General features: G+C 46.4%; 1 protein-coding gene across 8 annotated transcripts in view; it reads left to right on the top strand.

Moving 5' to 3' along the window:
* Positions 1 to 23232, top strand: part of CASP8 (caspase 8) — an 87026-nt gene that overhangs the window by 44608 nt on the left and 19186 nt on the right. Inside the window, exon 1 of one of the 8 annotated variants that reach the window (XM_073218344.1) lies at positions 22446 to 22848. The exons of 5 other annotated variants lie outside the window; for them this stretch is intronic. The gene's annotated coding sequence lies outside the window, so the exon portion shown is untranslated. Of the gene's footprint in view, positions 1 to 22445; positions 22849 to 23232 lie in introns of those variants that run through there. 2 more of the 8 variants (XM_037009174.2, XM_037009171.2) reach the window with 2 other exon arrangements.

Genomic DNA, 23232 nt, shown 5'->3' with positions numbered 1-23232 from the left:
AGAACACTCTTGGATAGTCCTCACAGATTCTCTGTATTTATAGTCTAAATGTCCTCTGCTATGGTTGCTTTGTCATATGTTTTTACTGATAAGCCCCCAGCAACACCCCTCAGCAGCTGAGCTACAGAGTGCTTACAATGACGTCCAATGAGATGACATCATCCAATGCAGCTTACTTCACTCTCTTTTTTTCTTTGTCATAAACAAGTAGATGTGAAATCTTATCTAATCAGTACACAACATCCCCCAAGAAAACATGCTGGTTTGTAAAGTCTTTTGTTTACTTGCATGCCAGTGGAGGCTCTGTCTTCTGGCTTCCTCCTGGCTCAGAAAGCTAGAAGTTAGAACTGAGAATAGTGTTCTTTGGTACTATGCCAGTCTTACTTGTGGGCCAGCTTTGTGTGATGATTAAGCAAACAGCCTTAAATGTCAGGCATGACGTGAATAAAAGGCTAGCCTGAGAACAGTGGAAGGAGGCATTTTGCATTCTCGCCAAACAACTTTGATGTGAACTTTGTGTATAGCCTGTTGGCAAGTGGAGAGCTGCTGTGCAGTCCTGACTGAATGTGCAAGAAGAATTTGGACAAAAGAGGCATCTTAGGCTGAAGTAGTCAAGGAGGGCTTCCTGGAGGAAGTGGACAGTGTTGTGTGGATTCACACTTTGGAGTATCAGATGAAGAGAGTATTCCAAACTGAGACAATAGATAACAGGGAGGGAAAAGAGAAGAAAGTGGGTGGAACAGCATGATGTTATCAGGGACTCAAGGCTGAATTAGATTTTAAATGCTTTAGAAAAGAGCCCTGAGAAGACTTGGAGATCTTTTGGGACAAGTGAAGAACTTTCGTATTTGAAGTATATGCCTCAAATATGTGGGATGTCACTTAAAGTTCCTAAAGATTTTTCTGAGATAATTCCAGCAAATAGTCACCCCCCTTTGGCATGTGGATTATTTCTAGCTGAGGACACTTGGGGCCCCAGCAGACTCAGGAAGAGCTTTTTTGCCTCCCCCTTAACTTGTCTAAAAGAATTGAGATAGGGGACCTGTCACCAGAGATAACTTTTTGTAACAGGAAGACTTCCCTGCATGGCAGGCAAACACCTGTTTACCAAACCTTTGCTCTTCTCATCGTCCTGTGAATTGCTTTCCTCCCCTTTGAAGCCCCATACCCATACCCCTTTCTCTTTAGCTCAGGATGATATATAAGCCTCAATGTCTGACTGCCAAGGAGCTCATATTTTTATGAATGTCTAGAATCCTGGAAGAAAAGTAAGTTGAGGCACTGAATGAATACAAGAAGATAGCATCATGCACTCATTTAATGTTTGAACTGCAAGTATTCTTAGGAATTGTGGACTTGAACTCCCTCATTTTGGAATGTAGAAATTGGACTAAGGGCTAAAGTGACCAGCCCAGACCCATGTTTGGGTATCTTACTCTGGGTAAAATCGCAGTATTTCCAGAATCTCTCACCTGGATTTAGTGCATCATATCAATAGGTGTTTCCAAGGAATGGAGAGAAGTAGTCCATTTCCATATTGAAAGGTAGTTACATGGGTGAGCGAGGGCTTAACTGGACCTGAGAAGCTGGGTGCTCTCTTCTTCTGCAGCTGGGTGAAGAGAGAAAGAAATACACAGGTTTCTTAAACTTTATTTCTTCCTTTGACTGATTTCGTTTTCAGAAGTATTTTGCCCCGGGATTTTCCCCCTGGAGTTACACTTACTTCCCAGCCTGTGCTTTCTCCACTCTGCCACATGGCCTGGCATGCAGCCATGGCTTAGAAAAAAGGCATATCTTATTTCCTGCTCGGATTCCCTACCCTCTCACATTGATTTGCTGAGTCTGTTTTGTCTGTGGAAATTCCAGAAGTTGTGTTCACTGGAACACTAGCAAAACATTCTTCACTTGACTTCCATTATAGTTTTGGAGGTGTTTCTTGGTAAGAATACAACCCAGAAAGCAGAACCTGATTTGCCCTCTGGTAAGATTTACTTAGAATTGTAAGAAGGAACAAATTTGTTTCTAGAACTGTCTAGGCTGGTGGCCAGTGGGACATTCAGGTGATGCTTTTCTTTTAATTGAGTATCTATAAGTTTCAAGTTGCTCTTAGAATCGAGAGCCCATTTGGGTCCTTGTAGCTTTCAGGCTGGAGGCCCTTCCCTGGTCCTGACCTTTACCCTCGGCCCTACTTTTCCCCAGGGGTGGCTCTGTGTTTCAGAATTCTGATGAGCACAAACTATTAATGAATAACAACCTTGGTTTTGGAGGCCAAAAACAACCTACTTTCTTACTTATGGTAATTAATTCTTTCTCTTGTTTCCCAGTATTTAAATAATTAACAATATAAAGAAAAATATTTGGAACAATATAGAAAATGTAGCATAGTTGCTTCTGTCCCTGTGGAGTTAGGGTATGTCACCCTACCAAGGTGTGGATTTGTTTGCCAGCCTGGAAGCTCCTAGAGCCCCATGCCGTTGGGATTTCATGGAAGCTTCCTCTTGGTATGATCAATTATTAACCCCACTTCCAGCCCCTGTGGAGGATGGGGCATGAGGCTAAAAATTCCAAGCTTCTATTCATGGTTTGGTCTTTCTAGTGAACAGTTCCAAACAGGAGCTCACCCAGGGTTGTTTTATTTGAGGAACAGTGCTCTTATTTAGGAATTTGCAAGGGTTTTAGGAGCTCTGTGCCAGGAGCCAGGAGCAGGAACCAATATATATAGATTTTTCTATTACCTCACAGGTGCAGACGAGGCTGACTGTGGTGGGCATGACAACAGTCACAGGTGGCAACATCCTCAGTTTAGGTTTTCAGCCTGAGTGAACCTTTCAGTTAATCCTCATTTCAAAACAAGATACAAATTTCCCCTCAGAAAATCTTTTGAAGATTTTTCACTTGGGAGGTATCGATCCATGACCTTGAAGGGGCTGGGATGCAGAGGAGACCCCATTATGCAATTTCTAGTGCCAGCCCTGGACGTATCTGCTTATCATTCTACTTACGCTGCTCTGCAGCACCCCTTTCCACCGACCGGCTTGCCTTGGGATTGCTTCATATCACGTTTCTTCTCTAGCTCTCTGGCCTGCCTTTTTGAAAGGAAAGGAGCGACACATAGCAGCAATTCACCGGAGAGTTCCGCTTTATTAGGGAAAGGTACTGGGTTATATAGGATGGGGCATAGGGTGATTGTGGTGTTACTTCTACGGGGCTGGTGGCTGTTGGCTAGGTGCTGGGATTGGGAGGGGGGTGAGAGGTGATTGGGCTTCAGGTGGCGCCGGTGGGAACCGAGGACCCCGAAAAGAAGCCAGAAGTTCGCCATCTTACTGGTGGGGACCCTTCATTCCCCCCTTTCTCCTCTATGGGTTTGTGGACGTTGCTTTCTCTCTGACTGCTTCCTGCTGAACAGGGGCGGAGAAGGGAGTGAGGGTTTGAGGATTGGGAGGAAAGGGTTGATAGGACTCCCCACAGTAAGGATGAGTAGATGTGGACTTCTTCAGGTTGGAAATCAATGAAGGTTCCCTGTAACCATAGGTTGAGGACCTGTTGATTCCAATGGTGCCAAGAGGATATGGGTGTCAGGAGCCAGGCGTCTGCGGCCATTGTTTCCAGGAACAGTTTCCAGCGGAGAGAGGGGTCCATCTCAGCATGTGGTGAGGAGGTCACGTGAGGGTGAGGGGTCTTCCGTGGCCAGAAGCTGGTAGTTCCTGAGTAAAAGCTGGTTGAAAGCTTGATTAGAGATTTTTCCGACTTGGCATTTGATGAACTTTATTATACAGGGTAAGAAGAGACAGACGAGAAGAATGACTATTATGGGGCCTGCAATGGGCCAGAGCCAGGTGAGGAGGGGGTTTGTTAGTATTGAAGAGAATGGGTTGGAATTGGAAGCAGAGTGGAGGCTGGAGGCAAGGTCAGTGAGTTTGGTGATGTCAGTTTCTACAATGCCGGATTCGTTGATGTAATAGCAGCACTCTTCCTGGAGGAAGACGCAGGTGCCGCCCTTCTCGGCTGTAAGCAGATCTAGGGCCCGCCGGTTTTGAAGGGTGACTTTAGCTAGCGAAGTGACCTGTCTTTGGAGAGAGGCTAGGGAATCGGCAGTGGATGTCAGGGCTCCCTCAAGTTTGGCGTCGAGATCTCTAACTGCCCATAGAGAATGACCCAAGGCTCCTCCCGAAAACCCCACCCCAATGGCTGAGGTGATTAAAGAGATACCGACCATGATGGGAAGGAAAGCAGCCCTTTTTGTGCACGAGTGCAAGGGAGGTTGGAGCTCAAGGAATTCTGCCATGCTGTAAAGTGTAAGCTGTGGGATTAGGGTGACGAGAATGCAGGGTGTATCGGAGTTGAGAGGTAGTGAGTTGAAAAGGCTGCCATTACACCAAAAGAAGTGTCCCGGTTGTGTAAAAGTCTTAGAGCCGGAGGTAGGGGTGTAGATAGAGAGGCAGTGAAGTGCACTGGAGGGGGGTGGAGTTGGGCCTACACAGTGGTGGATGGTGAGATTATCTGGGTATTCTGGTTCCCATAGGGGTATGTCTGCCAGGGGATGGAGGTATGAAGGGTACCATGGGGGGTCGAGGACCCCTTGTAGTAAACTGAGGCTGTTACTCCAGCAGCCCATCGAGAGTCCCAGGGATCTGGGATTGATAAGGAGAATGAGCCGTTGGGATATTTCATGAAACGGTTGGAGGAGTAATACTGTGGGTACTGGAAGTCACCCATGTAGTGAATGGTGCAAGACCAGTAGGGGCATCCCCCGTAGGTGTCTTGCCATTGCCTGCAATAGGCTTGTCTTTGGTCATAGAGGAAGCAGAGGTAGGGAGAATAAAGGTAGCTATAAATGAATACTTCAGTGGAGGGAGGAAAGTGGAGGTACAAAGGCTCAGAGCAGCCTTTCAGAAGGCAGTCTGATGTGGCAATGAGGGCAGTAACTTTTGTTTGATGCTGTGTGTAAGTCTGCTTGACTTTGAATCGCCATACAAAGGAGGGTGGGGCGGCAGGGAAGACAATAGGAATGAGGGAAAAAAGCGAGAGAGCAGTAAAGGAGGAAAAAGTCATGATTCAGGTATGGATGGCAAAGAGGGTGCACGGGAGATGCGGAGCTTCAAGGGATCAGAGGGATGAGGCGTGGTAGAGTAGACAGCGTCTTGGGCTGTATCCGAAGGACTCTGGATTGTGACTGATGGGTCTTGGGTGTCCAGAGAAGGTGAGTCTTGGGTATTTGGTTTCAACCTGGAGATATGAATCCAAGGGGTGACAGAGTTATCAGGCAGTGAGAGCTTGGCGGCCGAGGGGGTGCAGAGAATAACTGGGTGTGGACCTTCGCATTTCGGGGTGAGAGAGGGCTGATCCTCTGGTGGCTTATAAAACACTAGTTGGCTGGGCTGTAAGACAGGAGGATTTTGGGAGGCGGATGGATCAGGAAGGAGCCAATCCTGATATTTCCACAATTCAGTGCGGAGGAGAGAGAGTAGTGGAAGGGCTATATTGGGAGGAATTGGTCCTTTGTGGGAAGGGAGCCCCGGGGGTAGAATCGGGCGGCCGTACATGATCTCAAAGGGTGACAAGAAGGAAGGTTTCTTTGGGAGGGCCCGAATGCGGAGTAGAGCTAAGGGAAGTAAGCGAACCCAGTCAAGGTGTAGTTCTAGAGATAGTTTGGTCAGGATGTCTTTTAGAGTCCTATTGGCTCTTTCTACTTTTCCTGAAGCTTGTGGTCGATAAGGACAATGTAAATGCCAGGGGAGCGAGAGCGACTTGGAGAGGTTCTGGATAATATGGGCAGTGAACTCAGGGCCGTTATCTGATTGGAGGGAAGTGGGCATCCCGAACCTAGGAAAGATCTGGGTGAGGAGGATAGAGGCAACTACGGATGCTCGTTTGTTAGTGGTGGGGAAAGCTTCGACCCATCCTGAAAATGTATCTACTAGCACGAGTAGGTATCTGGTACGTCGTACAGGGGGCATGTTAGTGAAGTCTATTTGCCAATCTGCAGCGGGGACATTACCCCTTGCTTGATGAGCCGGGAAGGGTCGGGCTTTGAGGGGGGTATTAGGGTTAGTGCGTTGGCAGATAGTGCACTTGCAGGTGATTTGGTTAAGTAGGGTTTTGTCTTCAGGAGAGAGAGGAAAAAAAGATTGTAAAAAATGGATTAAGGATTGGGGGCTGGGATGGAACAGGTCATGTAAGAGGCGGAAGAGAGACTCTTTGTCCTGAGAGCAGAGGGCGTCTTGTGATAAGGCTAAAATTGCAAGGGCAGACGGATTGTTGTCTGGTGCGTTTTCTGATAGGGCAACTGACCGGGCTACTCTGTCGGCCTTGTTGTTACCTCTTGCAATGGGGGAGTCATCTTTTTGATGTGATTTGCAGTGGACTATGCCTAGTCGGTGTGGGAGTTGTGAAGCCTCTAAAAGTTTAGTAATTAAGGCTGAATTAGTTATGGAATTCCCTTTTGTGGTGAGGAGGCCTCATTCTTTCCATACTGCCGCGTGGGACAAGAGAATGTGGAATACGTACTTGGAGTCAGTGTACAATGTGAGAGACGTGTCCCAGGCCAGAGTGCAAGCTCTGGTGGCTGCAATGAGTTCAGCCTGCTGATTGGTTGTACCAGGGGGTAGGGCTCGTGCTTCAATGACATCTTCGAGGGAGACTACTGCATATCCTGAGTAGTGGATGCCCTCATGTTTAAAGGAGGACCCATCAGTAAACCAGATGAGGTCAGAGTGTGAGAGGGCTCCTTCAGAGATCGTGGAGTGGCACGGAAGGAAGTTGTGAAGGGCTTCCAGGCAATCATGTGAGGGAGTATGAGGAGAGTAGGGCAAAGGAAGAAGAGTGGCCGGATTTAGGGGCGGGCAGGGGAGGAAAGAAATGTTTGGATTTTGGAGGAAAGAGGACAGTAAGGTCAGGAGTCTGGAGGGGGGGAGAGTCTGTAAACTTTTGTAGGTTAAGAGATCTTTTAGGTGATGTGGGGACAGAATGGTAAGGGGCGCTCTGAATGTTAGTTTATGAGCTTCTTTCTGCAAGAGCTGTCCAGCGGCTAATGCCTGTAGGCAGGGGGCCCATCCCCGAACTGTGGGGTCTAATTGCTTGGAGAGATAAGCTACTGGGGCAAAGGATGGGCCATAATATTGGCCTAGGACTCCTAGAGCTTGACTGGACCTCTCATGAATGTATAATGAGAAGGGTTTTGACAAATCAGGGAGATGGAGAGCTGGAGCTTCTACAAGGGCTTGACGGAGCTTAATGAAGGAGTGTCGGGGTGAGGATGATAATGGTTCTTCAGGGGGGCCCTTGCTGAGGTCGTATAGGGGTCTTGCCAACAGGGAGAAGTTAGGGATCCATGCTCTAAAATACCCAGCCAAGCCTAGAAAGGAAAGGATTTCTGTCTTGGTTTTGGGAATGGGCAGGTCAGAGAGGAGTCTTTTTCTGTCTAAGGTAATGGACTTTCTTTGCTGAGACAGAAGGAATCTAAGGTAAGTGACAGAAGGGGAAGAGATTTGAGCTTTGACAGGGGATACTCGGTAACCTCTGGAAGCTAGAAGGTTAAGTAGAGACGCAGTGTCAAGTTGAGACTGTTCCCACGAGGGACTGCAGAGCAGAAGATCATCTACATATTGTAATAAAGTGGACTCGGGGTGATCATGGCGAAACTGTTTGAGGTCTTGAGCTAGGACTTGTCCAAAAATATGGGGACTATCTCGGAAGCCTTGTGGTAAAACTGTCTAAGTAAGCTGTACAGAATGTCTGGTGTATGGGTCCGTCCAGGTGAAGGCAAAAAAATCTTGGGAGGAGGGGTCTAGAGGAATAGAAAAAAATGCGTCCTTGAGATCTAGGACTGAGAAGTGGGATGCAGAAGCAGAGATCTGCGATAAAAGGGTGTATGGATTTGGAACTAAGGGATGGATAGGGACAACGGCTATGTTGATGAGGCGAAGGTCTTGGACAAGGCGGAAAGATCCGTTGTTTTTTTTAACAGCTAATATGGGGGTATTAAATGGGGAGTGAGTGGGTCTGAGGTAGTTTTTGTTTAAGAGATCTTGAATGATGGGTTGGAAGCCTATGAGGGCTGAAGTGGTTAGGGGGTATTGGGCCTGACAGATATACTGAGAGGGATCATGTAATTTGATAGAGGCAGGGGGACATAGGGCTACGGAGGGGCTTGTAATTTCCCAAACTTTGGGATTTACAGGGTGTATGAGGGCTGAACCAGAGCTTTCATTGGGTAGAGGGGGTTTGTCGGCTATGAGGGCCATCAGAAAGGGAGTACTGGGGGCTGTGGGAGTGGATATAGTTATGGAAACGTGGAGGAGGGAAAGGATGTCCTGTCCTAGTAAAGGGATGGGACACTGGGGCATAACTAGGAAGGAGTGGGAGAAAGGTATGGGACTGTCTAGGATTGTGCATAAAAGGGGGGGGGGGTTTAATGGAAAAATCTGTTTACCTCCTACCCCGACTATAGGAGTAATGGCTGGCGTGGTAGGGCCCCGGTATTCTCGCAAGACTGAGAAGGTGGCTCCTGTATCTAGGAGGAAGGAGATGGGGCGACTGTCTACTGTTAAAGTAACCCTGGGCTCCTGTTTGGTGATGGAAATGGTCGGGCAAGAAGCCCCTGGGCCCCATCAGTCTTCTGCCAGCCCCACTACGGCGGGCTTAGGATGGGGGTTGTTCGTCCAGCCTCCCCTTTGGGTGGTTGGGCAATCAGACCCCCAGTGGCCCTTTTTGTGGCATCTGGGGCATGGGGTGGTAGGAGATCTGGGGGAGGGGCATGCCCTTGACCAATGTCCCTCTTTTCCACACTTGAAACAAGCTCCTGGGGAGGGGGCTTGTTTGTAGAGGGGCGCCCAGGTTGTGGTTTTATCAGCTGAGCCAACATTTGGAAATTGGCCTGATAAGCCTTTTGTTTACAGCGTTGTTTCTTCTCCTCCTGCTTATGGAAGACTTTAAAGGCCACTGTTAGGATCTCAGTCTGTGGGTTAGCGGGGCCCTGTTCTAACTTTTTGAGTTTAGCTTTAATGTCGGGGTAGCTTTGAGCTAGGAAGTATGTCATAAGGACATGTTTTCCTTCAGGTGTTTCTGGGTCTAGGCTGGTATACTGTAATAGGGCTTGAGTAAGTCTGTCTAAGACCTCGGAGGGCGTTTCATCTCTCTTTTGAATTATGTCTTGGAGCTTTTGAAAATTGACTACTTTACGAGCTGCCTTTTTCAGACCTGCTATTAAGCAGGAGGCAAAAATATCTCGAGAGCGGAGACCTACGGCGTTGTTATAATTCCAGTGTGGGTCTTGTTCGGGGACAGCAGTGGGGCTACGGGGATAGGTGGGGTCAGTCCTGTGGGTTTCGGTAGCATGCGTTTGGGCGAAGTCCCAAACTCGTCTATGCTCTTCAGGGAGGAGAGTATTGGCCAGGAGCATGAAAATGTCATGATGCGTGAGGCTGTAAGACTGGAGGGTCCATTGAAACTCCCTGATGTATGTCATGGGATCAGTGGAAAAGGAACCTAGGCATTTCTCTAGTTGGGCTAAATCTCCTAAACGCCTTTGGATCCTGCTACCTCCAGGAGGGGGGCGATAATTTTGGGAGGCTCTCAGGACCGAGTCTGAGGGGGACTGAAGGGTTCTGGCTCAGTCTGTGCAGGGGAAACAGGTAATGGGGGCAAAGCCGCGATAATTTTGGGAGGCTCTCGGGACCGAATCTGAGGGGGCAAAGACGGACGAGGCTCTTGGAACTTAGTTAGAGTGGGGCTGAAAGGCTCAGGCTCGATTTGCGGGAGGGGGGAAGGTGAGGGGGACGGAGGAGGAGGTGGTGAGGTGCAGGAGGAGATGGTGGAGGAGGGGGAAGGGAGAGGATGGGAGGCTTCTGCGGGGGTGGAGGCGGCGGCGGCGATAGAGGAAGGGGGAGGGGCTGTTGTAGGAGAAGGGGAAGGGAGAGGATGGGAAGCTTCTGCCGCGGGGAAAGAGGCAGCGGTGGCGGCGGTAGAGGAAGGGGGAGGGGCTGTTGTAGGAGGAGAAGGGGAAGGGAGAGGATGGGAAGCTTCTGCCGCGGGGAAAGAGGCAGCGGTGGCGGCGGTAGAGGAAGGGGGAGGGGCTGTTGTAGGAGGAGAAGGGGAAGGGAGAGGATGGGAAGCTTCTGCCCCGGGGAAAGCAGCAGCGGTGGCGGCGGTAGAGGAAGGGGGAGGGGCTGTTGTAGGAGAAGAAGGGGAAGGGAGAGGACGGGAGGCTTCTGCCATGGGGAAAGAGGCGGCAGCGGCGGCAGAGGGTGGAGAGGTTGTAGGAGGGGGAGGGGCTGAAGGGGGAAGTCTGTATGGCGGAGGCTCATCGGCCGGGTCAAAGGTAATTGAAGAGGGACTGGGAGTGTGTGGAGGGGAGGGAGACGGCTTGCAGGCTAGGAGAACTTAGGGCGGGGAGCAGGTGGTGCAGAGGCTGGGATTTTGAGCTAGGAGGCAAAAAGCTTCGATATAGGGAATCTCCTTCCATTTTTTCAGGCGCTGGCAGTAGTTAAAGAGATTGCGAGTGATGTTAGGATCAAGAGTTCCCCCTGCGGGCCATTGGTTGTTATTGTCTAGGGGGTATGTCGGCCAATCTTGGGAGCAATATTTACGGAGAAGTTTTGGTTTTATATCAGGCGTCAGGGAGAGGGTAGCTAGATGCTTAAGCAGGCATTCAAGAGGTGAACTTTCAGGGAGGGATGAGGAGGCTCCCATGGCTAAAGGACAGAGAAGGAGACAAACAGGGGAAGACAAACGGAGATCCTCAGACTGGAGGCAGACCACAAGGAGACAAAATGGCTAAAGGACAGAGAAGGAGACAAACAGGGGAAGACAAACGGAGATCCTCGGACTGGAGGCAGACCGCAAGGAGACAAAGGGCGTCCCCGATGATCCTTGGTGGTCTGTGGAAACTCGTATACGAGTCGGAATTTCTTAGGAAGTGTGGGTCGTCACCCAGACTTCCCTAAGAAGGCAGAGTGCCGGAGTCACGAGGTACCTAGCGCTAGGCGTTTTCGGCAGACCGAACAGGTTTCGGCGGACGGAACAGAAGGAGGAGGGGGCGGGAAAGGGAGCGTTCTCATCCGCAAAGGAGTCACCTCATTTATGGCTGTTGGAGGGGGGGGGGCTGAGAGTCTGCTGCAGCTGTGAAGGCCTGAGGTGGGGGTTTATGGCTTTTGGAGGAGGGGCCTGAGGGTCCGCTGCAGCCGTGAAGGCCTGAGGCAGGGAGTGTTTCCTCCTCATCCCCGAGCGTCAGGGCCTTGCCGGACGATCACGGTCAATGGCACTGCGATAACTCAGGGAAGAGTGGCCCACCCCGGGGAAATTTTGCTTAAGAAGTTTCAGCTGAGGCGGGGGTTTATGGCTTTTGGAGGAGGGGCCTGAGGGTCCGCCGCAGCCGTGAAGGCCTGAGGTGGGGAGCGTTCCCTCCTCGTCCCCGAGCGTCAGGGCCTTGCCAGACGATCACGGTCAATGGCACTGCGATAGCTCAGGGAAGAGTGGCCCACCCCGGGGAAATTTTGCTTAAAAAGTTTCAGCTGAGGCGGGGGTTTATGGCTTTTGGAGGAGGGGCCTGAGGGTCCGCCGCAGCCGTAAAGGCTTGAGGCGGGGATTTATGGCTTTTGGAGGAGGGGCCTGAGGGTCCGCCGCAGCCGTGAAGGCCTGAGGCGGGGAGCGTTCCCTCCTCATCCCCGAGCGTCAGGGCCTTGCCGGACGATCACGGTCAATGGCACTGCGATAGCTCGGGGAAGAGTGGCCCACTCTGGGGGGAAAACTTACCTAAAGGCCAGAGAGGAGTGGTGAGTGTGATGAGCCAGCGCCAGAAAAAGAGGACGAGGGCAAGCTGCTGCTGGTGTCGGGGGAAGACGGGGCCCAGTTGGGGTGTCCCGTCTCCCGGGTTTCGGCACCAATGAAAGGAAAGGAGCGACACATAGCAGCAATTCACCGGAGAGTTCCGCTTTATTAGGGAAAGGTACTGGGTTATATAGAATGGGGCATAGGGTGATTGTGGTGTTACTTCTACGGGGCTGGTGGCTGTTGGCTAGGTGCTGGGATTGGGAGGGGGGTGAGAGGTGATTGGGCTTCAGGTGGCGCCGGCGGGAACCGAGGACCCTGAAAAGAAGCCGGAAGTTCGCCATCTTACTGGTGGGGACCCTTCACTTTTCACTCTCTTAATGGTATTGATTCTAGGGTTCTTGCTTGCAGAGTCGAAGAATGAACTTAGCAAACGCTCAAGGTAGGAGAGTCAGGGAGAGGCTTTTGCTGAAGATACAGTGAGAGGACAGAGCTCCTGGCTCAGGCCAGGAGGGGACAAGAGAGCCCCTTGTCTAGGGGATTTATAGGCAGTTGAGGATTTTTGGAAACTGAAAAAGAAAGGGTTTAGGGTGTGGACTTATGAAAAGTGGTCTTAGGATGTTTGTCCTTGATGAGATATTAAGTCCCTTTTAGCATGCTAAAGTGAATCTTACACATGATTACAAATGATTAGCATAACAAACACATGGGCTACTTTCCTTTATCTCGGGAGTATCAACTGATCTGACTGAAGAATGACTAGAGCTTAATGTTTAATGGTGGAGTTTGGTAGAGGATTTCCTTGCATGTAGTTACATTGCTCTGTAATGTAGCATAGGAGCTTCTGTACCTTGGAGTTTCTTTTGGGACAAGTGGAGAACTTGCTTATTTGAAGAATATGCCTCAAATATGTGGGATGTAAATATCCTGCCTTGATTTTTCTGGAGGCCCTCACCCTACTCTGACTATGCCCAAGGTCCCTGTCTCACTATCATATTCTGAATAGAAAGAAGCTCTTGATTCTAAAATGGTCCAGATGCTCTTTTTTTCCCCTTATGGTTAGTTAGCACTTGTGTCCTATTAGAGTCTTCATCTACTCCTGTGTCATGAAGATCTTCTTATAGGGTTTCTTGGAAAAGCCTTAGGGCTTTCCTTTTCATATTTAGATGTATGATCCTTCGGATTTGAATTTTCTTTTCTTTTCTTTTTTTTTTTAGATAAGTATTTTTTATTGAAGGGTAGTTGACACACAGTATTACATTAGTTTCAGGTGTACAACACAGTGATTCAACATTTATATACATGATAATTCTAGGTACCAGCTATCACCATACCAAGTTGTTACAATATTTTGACTATATTCCTTATCCTATACATTACATCCTGGTTACTTATTTATTTTACAATTGGAAGTGTGTACTTTTTTTTTTGTGAGGGCATCTCTCATATTTATTGATCATATGGTTGTTAACAACAATAAAATTCTCCATAGGGGGGTCAATGCTCAATGCACAATCATTAATCCACCCCAAGCCTAATTGTCATGAGTCTCCAATCTTCTGAAGCATAATGAACAAGTTCTTACGTGGAGAACAAATTCTTACATAGTGAATAAGTTACATGGTGAACATTACAAGGGCAGTCATCACAGAAGCTTTTGGTTTTGATCATGCATTATGAACTATAAACAGTCAGTTCAAATATGAATATTCATTTGATTTTTATACTTGATTTATATGTGGATACCACATTTCTCTCTTTATTATTATTATTTTTAATAAAATGCTGAAGTGGTAGGTAGATACAAGATAAAGGTAGAAAACACAGTTTAGTGTTATAAGAGAGCAAATGTAGATGATCAGGTGTGTGCCTGTAGACTATGTGTTAATCCAAGCTAGACAAGGGCAATAAAATATCCACGTATGCAGAAGATTTCTCTCAGAATGGGGGGGGAGGTTCTAAGCCTCACCTCTGTTGATCCCCATTTTCTCACCTGATGGCCCCCCTGCGACTGTGCCTGTCTTAGGTTGTTCCTCCCTTGAGGAATCTTACCCGTCTCTGGCTAACCAGTCATCTTCCGGGGCCATACAGGGAAATGTTAAGTTGGTAAGTGAGAGAGAAGCCTTATTGTTTGAAAAGGTTAGCTTTTTACTTCTTTGCATATTTTATGCCCTGTGGCTTCTATGCCCAGCATTTGTCTTGAGGTGTCTTTACCACTTGGAAGAATTATGATACCCGGTAAATTCGATATGAGGCACGAATTCTACTTAAGGGTTATAATTAGGAAGGAAGAAGAAAAGATATAGAAGTAGCAGGTGGAAGAAAACCTGGGAAGATTGATTATTTCTTTGACATATCTTCTTGTAGAGTAACTACAGCATGTATAGGTTTTAAACTACTAATTAAATTGCACACACACATTAACATAATAGGAGTACAGTTACATAACCAAAGCATACCTGTAATTACCAGCCATCTCCAGTGAAACCAAGAAAACCAGTTAGGCACCGTAGGCATTTGTGAAAACTTATCTATAATATGTTGGATATTGTCCAACTGAACTTGAACAGTCTGAGAGAAATCAGACAAATTAAAACAACCCATTCCTGGGGACTGTTCACATCCCATATGTTCTTTTACCAGTAGATAGTCTGTAGTTGTAAGATTTTGGAGTGCTACAATTTGCACTTCTCCTAATTCTTGGTTGAGTTCCAACAGTTTAGATCCAGTCAAATTTGTTGTTTTGCTGTATGCACAGGCCAGCTTAGATATCTCCTTCTTCATTCCCATGGCAAGTCCAGGAACTGGTGGGATGAGTGCATCTACACCTGTAGCAGTGCATGGATCTTTGTTGGGGTTTTTTGATGGTCATCTTCTGGCATGAGTCTTCCCGAGAGTGCTGATGTTGGAAGTTCTTTTTCATATCCTATCTTAGTTCATTTTCGGGGTAGCCAAATTAGGCTTTGATCCTCTGTATAAACACAAACAGACCCTTTGCCTACACTTTTATATGCCCTTTATATCATTGTGTAGAACTCATTGGAGGTCACCACACAGGAACTGCTTTTTCTTTTTTTTTATCATTAATCTACACTTACATGATGAATATTTTGTTTACTAGGCTCTCCCCTATACCAGGTCCCCCCTATATACCCCTCTACAGTCACTGTCCATCAGCGTAGCAAAATGTTGTAGAGTCACTACTTGTCTTCTCTGTGTTGTACAGCCCTCCCCTTTCTCCCCCCGCCATGCATGCATGGCCCCCTTTTTCTCCCCCTTCCTTATCCCTCCCTCCCCACCCATCCTCCTCAGTCCCTTTCCCTTTGGTACCTGTTAGTCCATTCTTGAGTTCTGTGATTCTGCTGCTATTTTGTTCCTTCAGTTTTTCCTTTGTTCTTATACTCCACAGATGAGTGAAATCATTTGGTATTTCTCTTTCTCCACTTGGCTTGTTTCACTGAGCATAATACCCTCCAGCTCCATCCATGCTGCTGCAAATGGTAGGATTTGCCCTTTTCTTATGGCTGAGTAGTATTCCATGGTGTATATGTACCACATCTTCTTTATCCATTCATCTATTGATGGACATTTAGGTTGCTTCCAATTCTTGGCTATTGTAAATAGTGCTGCGATAAACATAGGGGTGCATTGGTTGGATTTGAATTTTCTGTAGGTAGGAGATAAAGGTTTTATTTTTACATGGCAATCCAATTGATCTCTATTGATCACAAAGACCATCCTTTCTTCACCATGGTGTCATCTTTATCCATTAATCAGGAGATCATATATGTGTGAGACTTTTTTTTAAGGAAGAGACTTTAATTTTTGAAGAGCTTTAGGTTTACAGAAAAACTAGGCAGAAAGCACAGTTCCCATATACCTCTCCCCATCCTCCCTCTCTCCACACTTTCCTCTGTTATTAACAACTGGCTTTAGTGTGGTACATTTGTTACAATTGATGTGACCCGTTATTGACACACAATTATTATTCAGTAAAGCCTATAGTTTATATTGCTCTGTACAGCTCAATGGGTTTTCCAAAGGCAAAATGTACCCATCACTACGGTATCATATAGAACTGTTTCAATCCCCTAAAAATCCCTTGTGCTCCATATTCTCACCCCCCTTTCTCTAACCTCTGGCAACCACTGATCTTTCTACATCAAAACCCAAAAAAGAGCTGGTGTTTATTTTGTTGACTGGGCTGAGCCCGCGGACCTGGCAATAAGAGGTGCCTTTCTTTATTTTCCTCCCATCACTACTTTCGCTGCTGACATAACAAATATTCAGTAACAGCCCTGACTAGACTTTGGGCCACCTTCAGTTCTCCTTTGGTTATGGGAAGGATATTTTTTTAAGTAATCATGACTCATTTTCAACTATTAAAAAATTACTTCGGATACTTTAAAACTTGCCTCTTAGCCTAAGTCAAAGGAGCCCAGTTACTCTCAGCTCAGGGATGACTCCTAGCTAGGCGACCTTCAATTGAGGAGGGGACTGTTTTCTTTGTCATTTTACACTTCACCTAACTCAATGGCTCTGGTTGCCCCAGAGCAGTACAGGGGGTGGTGGTAAAGAGGCCAGGAACTTGCTGCTCAGCTGTAGATCTCTCTTGGCAGTAAATGCCTGCTATCATGGCAAGCATCCAACTACTGACACATCGCACACAGATGTATGGGGAATTCCAACTCCCCAAATTTCCACATTCGCAGGGGAATTTCTTAGAGTTAGTAAAGAATCCTGCCCATCACAATCAAGCTCCTAGGTCTGGGGTGAAATCCATAGTGTCAAGACCCCGGCAAGCAGCTCTTCTGGGTCCCATCAAGAGGTTTTGAGCCAGGCAACCTTCTCAGATATCCACTTTGTCACATAAGAAAATCCTGAATTGTATTTCATTCCTGGCTTCTCTCTGTTGTACATTGATGACCTCAATAACTTTCTTACCTCCTTCATGTTCCAAATGGATGCAGGCACCTCCATGTTCACATTGTGCCCACAGTCCAGGGACTGCAAGCCAGGCTTTCCCGAGAACTTTCTCAAGTCCTTCCTCTTCAGTAGACTCACTTCCATGGTCCTCTGCGCTTCTGCAGCTCATCAAGCCTCCTGCTAGAGAGTGAGATGCAAGTGTTATTGTTATTGTCTTCCAAGCATCCCACTATTTTTAGTATGTAATAAAGAATTGAACTTTTCCCAAAGAGAGGTCTGGACCTTGACTTTGGCCTCTGGGAGGTAATCTCTGTGATTACCCTGGAATGTCCTGCCTGATAAGAATGTCTGTATACCTGGGGGCCTTGGACTACGGCCTGTTCCTGTGGAGTTTGAGGCCTGGCATGTCGGGGCATCCTGGTTCACCAATTTGGCAGCTCTCTGAGCCCTCTCCTTTTGGGTTTTTATGAAGGTGCCATTACATGGGCACAATGATTAAATCATTGGCCATTGGTGATTGATTCAACCTCCATCCCCTCTCCCTTCCCTGGGGGTCAGGGAACTGGGACTAAAAACATCCAACCCTCTACTCATGATTGATTTGCCTGGCAACTAGCCCCCCATCCTTCAGGGATTCCAATGATCACCTTATAAACCCAGTTGTGGTTAAAAGGGGATTGTTATGAATAGTAAGACACCTATTTCATTTTTATGGCTCTGAAGTGACTTCAAAACAGGAAAAAAGACCAAATATTATAACAAAAGATGCTCCTATTGCTCTTATCAGAAATTCCAAGGGTTTTGGGAGCTGTGAGCCAGGAACAGTGACCAAAGACCAAAATACATACTTATTATAAACCTTATCACACTAACTGCAATAAATATATTTTTCTTCTTTCTCCTCACCCAGACACTAAGCAAGCACACACTGGACACCATCTCATCTAAACTTCAGTTCTCCTTCTTCCATGTTTCTTTCTCAAGGAATGCCATCTTATACTCATGTAGACTACACAGGGTGGGGTAGAAAGTGTCAAAAAAACAGTGAGGCTGTCTGTTTTCAGGGTAGTTGGGATGTGTTTTAATCAGGTATGGTAAGACACACAGACCTGGAAATGACTGTCTTGAGGAAGAAGTTTGTACTCAGAGATTCCAAGAGGAGGGCTATAGCATGCAGTGAGACAGGGACGGTGGGTGTAGTCAGAGTAGAGTGAGGCCTCTGGGGGTGGGGGGGTGGGGGGTGGGGATGAAGAAGCAGAGCGGAATCTTTACAGTCAGAGCAATGTAACAATGGGCAAAGAAGTCCCTATTGAAACTCTGTGCTAAATATGCAAAGTCAAGGTCACACTAATTCTCTAGGGAGAGATACCAGACTAAGAATATAGACATCTTCAGTGAGATCAGTTAAAGGTCAAAAGGCTGGGAGCAACTTGGCCTGGAATGTTTGAGTGTTGTGCAAGGGTATCAGCATAACCCGTGACTCGGCTATCAGCCCTAGCAATCAGACTACGACCCAGCCCATCTTGAGGACAGGACAGGTGGTACAAGTCCACACCCCTAAGCCTTTGTTTTGATGTTCTCAAAAAATCCTCAGCTTCCTATAAAACCCCCTAGACAACGTACCACTATGGGCTCTCTTGTCCCCTCCTGGCTTGAGCCAGGAGCTCTTTCCTCTCACTTTATTTCTAAATAAAAGCCTGTACCTTGCTCTCCTACCTTGAGTGTTGGTGAAGCTCATTCTTTGGCTTCATGAACAAGAACCCCGGCATCAGCAGGACCACATATGAAAGCTCAAGGCTGGTCAGGAGGCAGTGGGAGTGAGGGGGAAGTGTGGCCAAGAGCCTTTACTGTAGTTTCTGTAGGAAGGTGTGTGCAAGGCAGAGCAATCAGATTTAGGATGAGTTAGTGTTCATAATTTCAATGGGCTCTGTGGTGGAGGGGCTGTCCCTAGTTGGTGCCTGGTTCTAGAGTGATTAGGGCAGGGGAAGCATGAGATCTCTACAAAGGAAGTGGTTGGGGGTATGGGCTCTGGATTGGTTGCTTTGCATATGAAAGGCAGTTATTTACTCTCTAGGAATTCACTAGCCCTGGAAGAGCAGTCTGTCCAGGATCAGCAAGGCTTTAAGATGTCAAAGCATCAAAAATACCACTAAAAGACATGATTAATACACTGTCTTTTATTATCCTATCAGGATGTCTCTAGCATCTCCTCTTTAGCATTTGGGGGAAAAAAATGTCCTTAACTGTGGAGATATGTGTGGAATTCTGAGCCACCAGGAAAATTTCATTCACCACCTTTGCACAAAAGAAACAAGATAGAGACCACAGGCCTGGCAATGATACTTTACCTCTCCTCTGTCCTACCACTGCAATGAAGTCTTGACACTATAGAGGAAGAAAACCTTTTCCTCTCTGCCCTCCTAGGTTCTCTGCTTGGGGGCCTGCAAATTAGACAAACAAAAGACAGATGAACAAGAAGGAAACAGTTTATTTATGTGTGCAGAGCACATCAAGTAGGAGAAACCTAGAACTTGGGCTTCATGGCATCTTAACAAAGAACCATAAATATGCAAAGATGTGACAAGACAAAGACAAAGGGTTTTAGATTTCTAAGAGTGGCAAATAATGGGAAGGTAAATAAATACAGGGGCAAACTAAAACTGTGCAGGTCCATCTTGGTGCTGACTTTCTGTCTTTCTCATAGCCATAAAACTCCCCTGGAAGAGGGATTGCTGGCATTCCTTATTTCTCAGAAGTAATCTTACTTTTAATCAGAAGGGATGCTCCAGAAGGTTGCTTTTTGCATCTGTTGACTCTGACCTGCCTCTAGCTCAAAATAATCCTTATGCTACAGTGACACATTTTGGGGTGACATATTCTGGTCCCTTACAACATGTGTCAGATGAGGGATGACTCATTCTCTCAGAAATTGAAAGTTTGTATCATACTATTATTCATCACACAAAAAAAGTTGATTTTACAACCTAGCTTCTATGTCTACTCATGGCTTTTTTTTTTCATTTTGGGAAATCTTAATCACTGGGCACATAATCAATGTTTGTTCAATAATGAATGAATATGAATTTTATTAACACCTCTAAGATGTTATTTGGAATGACTGTTTTCAGGACTCCTTGGCTTAATCTCCTTCTGGATACCTTTAGAGAAATCCTCCCATCTTTTTAAAAACAGCAGTCACTAGTGCTATATGTAGATTGAGAAGCTGTAAAGTCCCAGCTCAGTACTTGTACCTTTCCGAACTTTGGTTTCCTAAATGTCTTCATAACACCTGCGTTTGCCTTCCTTAGATTACAATGTGGTTAGCAGTGAGGATCAGATGAGATAAAGTAGGGAAAATGCTTGAAAATCGCGTTGCGCTTAAGGAATATAGTGCATTATATCATTGAAAGTGGCTTTTGGATGGCAGTGATGGCTGCATCGCTATATGAATGTACTTAATGCCACTGTACTTACACTTAAAAATGGTTAAAATGGTAAATTTTATGTTACATATATTTTACTGTAATAAAAACAATTTTAATGATATTTGACACTTGTCCTTCAGGTTTGAGGTGCCCCATTTTTGGGTGTGGGCATAGAGTGAAGCAAGAACATAGAGGATCCTCACCTTGTCTAAGCTCAGACCTTCAATAAAATATTGAAAAAGCTAGGTTGTGATATGTATATTGGTATTGCAGGCCACCTCAGCTTCCTTTCTTCTAGATCAGTGGTATGGGTCCTTGTCTGCAGTAGTTGCTTTTGAGAACCTAGAGAGGCCGGGCACTAACATGCAGCAAGTTGCAGAATATATGAGCTGAGGTCAGTGACCACAGTGTTCCATCTGCCTGTGAGTGTCAATCATCTCAATTCCAAAACAAAAATCAAAAGACTTAAATTCCTTTTAAAAGCTTTTAGAAAACTAGTTGAATATAGAAGAAATAAATCAATAAAAATTAAGTTAAATTAAAAAAAATAGAAAACTAGTTGAGTCCCTCCCTGCAAGGTGGCAAGAGGGGATGAAATAGATGGATTGGAAGACAACCTCTTTTTATTTCCCTTACCACTCCTTGAAGGGAGTCCAGGGCCACAGCCAAGGCCAGCAGCTGGAATCAAAGAAGGGGAGGAAGGGCCCGACTGAGTCGCGGACCAGACCACCTGGCCCCTGCTCAGTTATATATGGCTTAAATAAATGACAACCCAAAGAACATGCACTTTACAGGATCTGTTTCCATTTCAATAATTGCCGTCGGCTGGCGTCCTCTGGTTCAAGTCCAGATCAGTGGGAAGGGTATGTTGCAGCGAATTTAGTGGAAGTTTAGTGTTTCTAGACTTTCTTAGGGAGATTTACAGATGCAAATCAGTCTTTAGCAGATTAGTAGACCTGAGTCTCTGGAGCAGTCTTTCAGGTGGCAGCTGAGATTCAGGAGAGCAGAGAAACTACGTGGCTCTTAAGGCAAACTGGGCTGTCCTTGCCCTCCATGGGGGGACCAGCTCCTCCACATCCTGTTGCTCCTGCAACACCTTCAGGTCTGCAGCTTCCCTGGAGCTGAAGACCACACACATCACTCATTTTGGTGTAAGTGATCACACAGACATATACCCCACGATGGAGGCCAGAGATTGGTGAGAGCTGGTCAATCAATAACATCCCTGCAGATCACAATAGGAATTTAACCAGCTTGAGGTTCATGGTTCATTTGATAAGTAGTCATCTTCCCGCTTATAAAGAGCTAAGACTGGCAAGCCTAGGATCAATACTTTACAAATGACCAAACGATGCCTGGAGGTCCCCACTCATCCTCAGCACAGTCCCCTGTTGCCTCCAGCCATCCATTCCATTTCTGCCAGGCTGGGTTTGGGTGAAGAAGGCATGAGCATAAACTTTCCAGTGACACATTCTGGGGCTCAGGCCCCGTCACTGACATTTGTCGTCCAATTGACACTGAACTTAGTTTCCTCATCTGTGCAAAATGCCTGGTAACTCACAGCATTCTTACAGATGTTAATGACGTGACAATGGCAGAGAGTATTTATTGAGAACTACTCTAAGTGCTCAATCTGTTTTAGATCCAATAATTCAGTCCACATAGGAATTCCAAAGCTGAGACCTGAAGACTAGTATTTTTTAAAACCTCCCCAGTTAATTCTCAGATCAGTCAAATTGAGAACCTTTGTTGCATTTTAACGTTTAGACAGAGTAACCTCTCAGTGTCTTCAAGACAAGCAGATCTCATCTGTCACTCACTACTTGAATGTACTTGGTCAAGTCTTTCAACCTGTCCAAGCCTCAATTTCCTCATCTGTAAAATGGGCACAAAAATAGCATCCACTCCTGAGAATTGTTCAGAAGGTAAAATGAGCCATTTTAGGTGGCTGTGTCTGGCACACACCAATGTCTGGTAAATGTTAGCTAGTGCTATTAGGACAGCTCCTTTTTCTTAGGCAACTAGAATCCAAGGCCTTGGGAATTTTGTGTATAGGTCACTCTATCTTCAATTTAAATTTATCGCTCTTCACTGGCACGGTTCATTTCAAATCCAGCTCTTCCTTAAGGAACTTTAATGCAAAATAATCAACATGCCAAAGTGGTGTATTTTGGGGTGGCATATTCTGCTCCACCCACAGGTTTTTAGTTTTCACCTTGGTGAATTGTCTGTCATCTCCCTCTTCTGAATGGTTGGAAATTAGCATTGGTTCCTTTAAGTAAGAAACATTCTTGTTGGAGTGAGTCATCTCTCTGTTCTCCTGTTTTAAGAATCAAGTTTGTTCTCTAGCTCTTTTCCTTGAGGAATTTATTTTCTTTCTCTCTTGCTGAAGACCAGATTCTGCCCTTCTGCTGCACAGCAATGTTTTCACAGTTTCTCTTTTTTTTGTCTCTTGTGATTTTCTAGAGCCCTGCTGAATTCACCAGTAAATTCTGAATGTGAAGAACAGGAAGTGGCTGCGCTGAGGGAGGCAGAAAGTAGAGGGATCGAAAGTAAAAGAGAACTTCCTGGAGGCGTTTCCATCCCCCCCCTCCTCCCCACACTGGTCAACAGGCTTTTTTCTGGTTGCATGGGCAAGGCTTAGGAATTCGAGCGTGTGAAATTAGACAGCTTAGGGGGCTTGACTTCCAGGACTTGGTGACTGTGATGTTGCAGTTACAGGGTGGAGCAGGTGAGTGGCTGGCGCAGAGGTGGCTTCTGGAAACCACATTTCCGGGACTCACTGAAGGGGCAAATCTGGGTCCTGTGAGTCCCAGATCCCTGAATGGGGTTTCTCTCCGAACCACAGCCAGGGAACTACTTTTTAACTCTGGCTACTTTTTTTTACCTGAGGAATGTCTAGTTCTTCTGCTACATTTCTGTTCTCAGTCTCCTTGGCCGCCTCAAATATTGAACATTCTCTCTTTCTTGATGGATCAGTTTGGAGTTCCCACAAGACTTTATTTGCCTATTCATGTTTGTTTTCTTTTCTGTTTGGCGCTGGGGTAGAGGGCTGAGTCACCTTGTCAGACTCAGAGGCCCTGTGGTCCCTGGTCTTGGAGGCCCACTGATCCTC

Source organism: Manis javanica, chromosome 12 (assembly GCF_040802235.1).
Source record: "Manis javanica isolate MJ-LG chromosome 12, MJ_LKY, whole genome shotgun sequence".
In the NCBI taxonomy this organism is placed as follows: domain Eukaryota; kingdom Metazoa; phylum Chordata; class Mammalia; order Pholidota; family Manidae; genus Manis; species Manis javanica.
The sequence above is the reverse complement of the archived record's forward strand: the minus strand, read 5'-3'. Positions and strand labels throughout refer to the sequence as shown.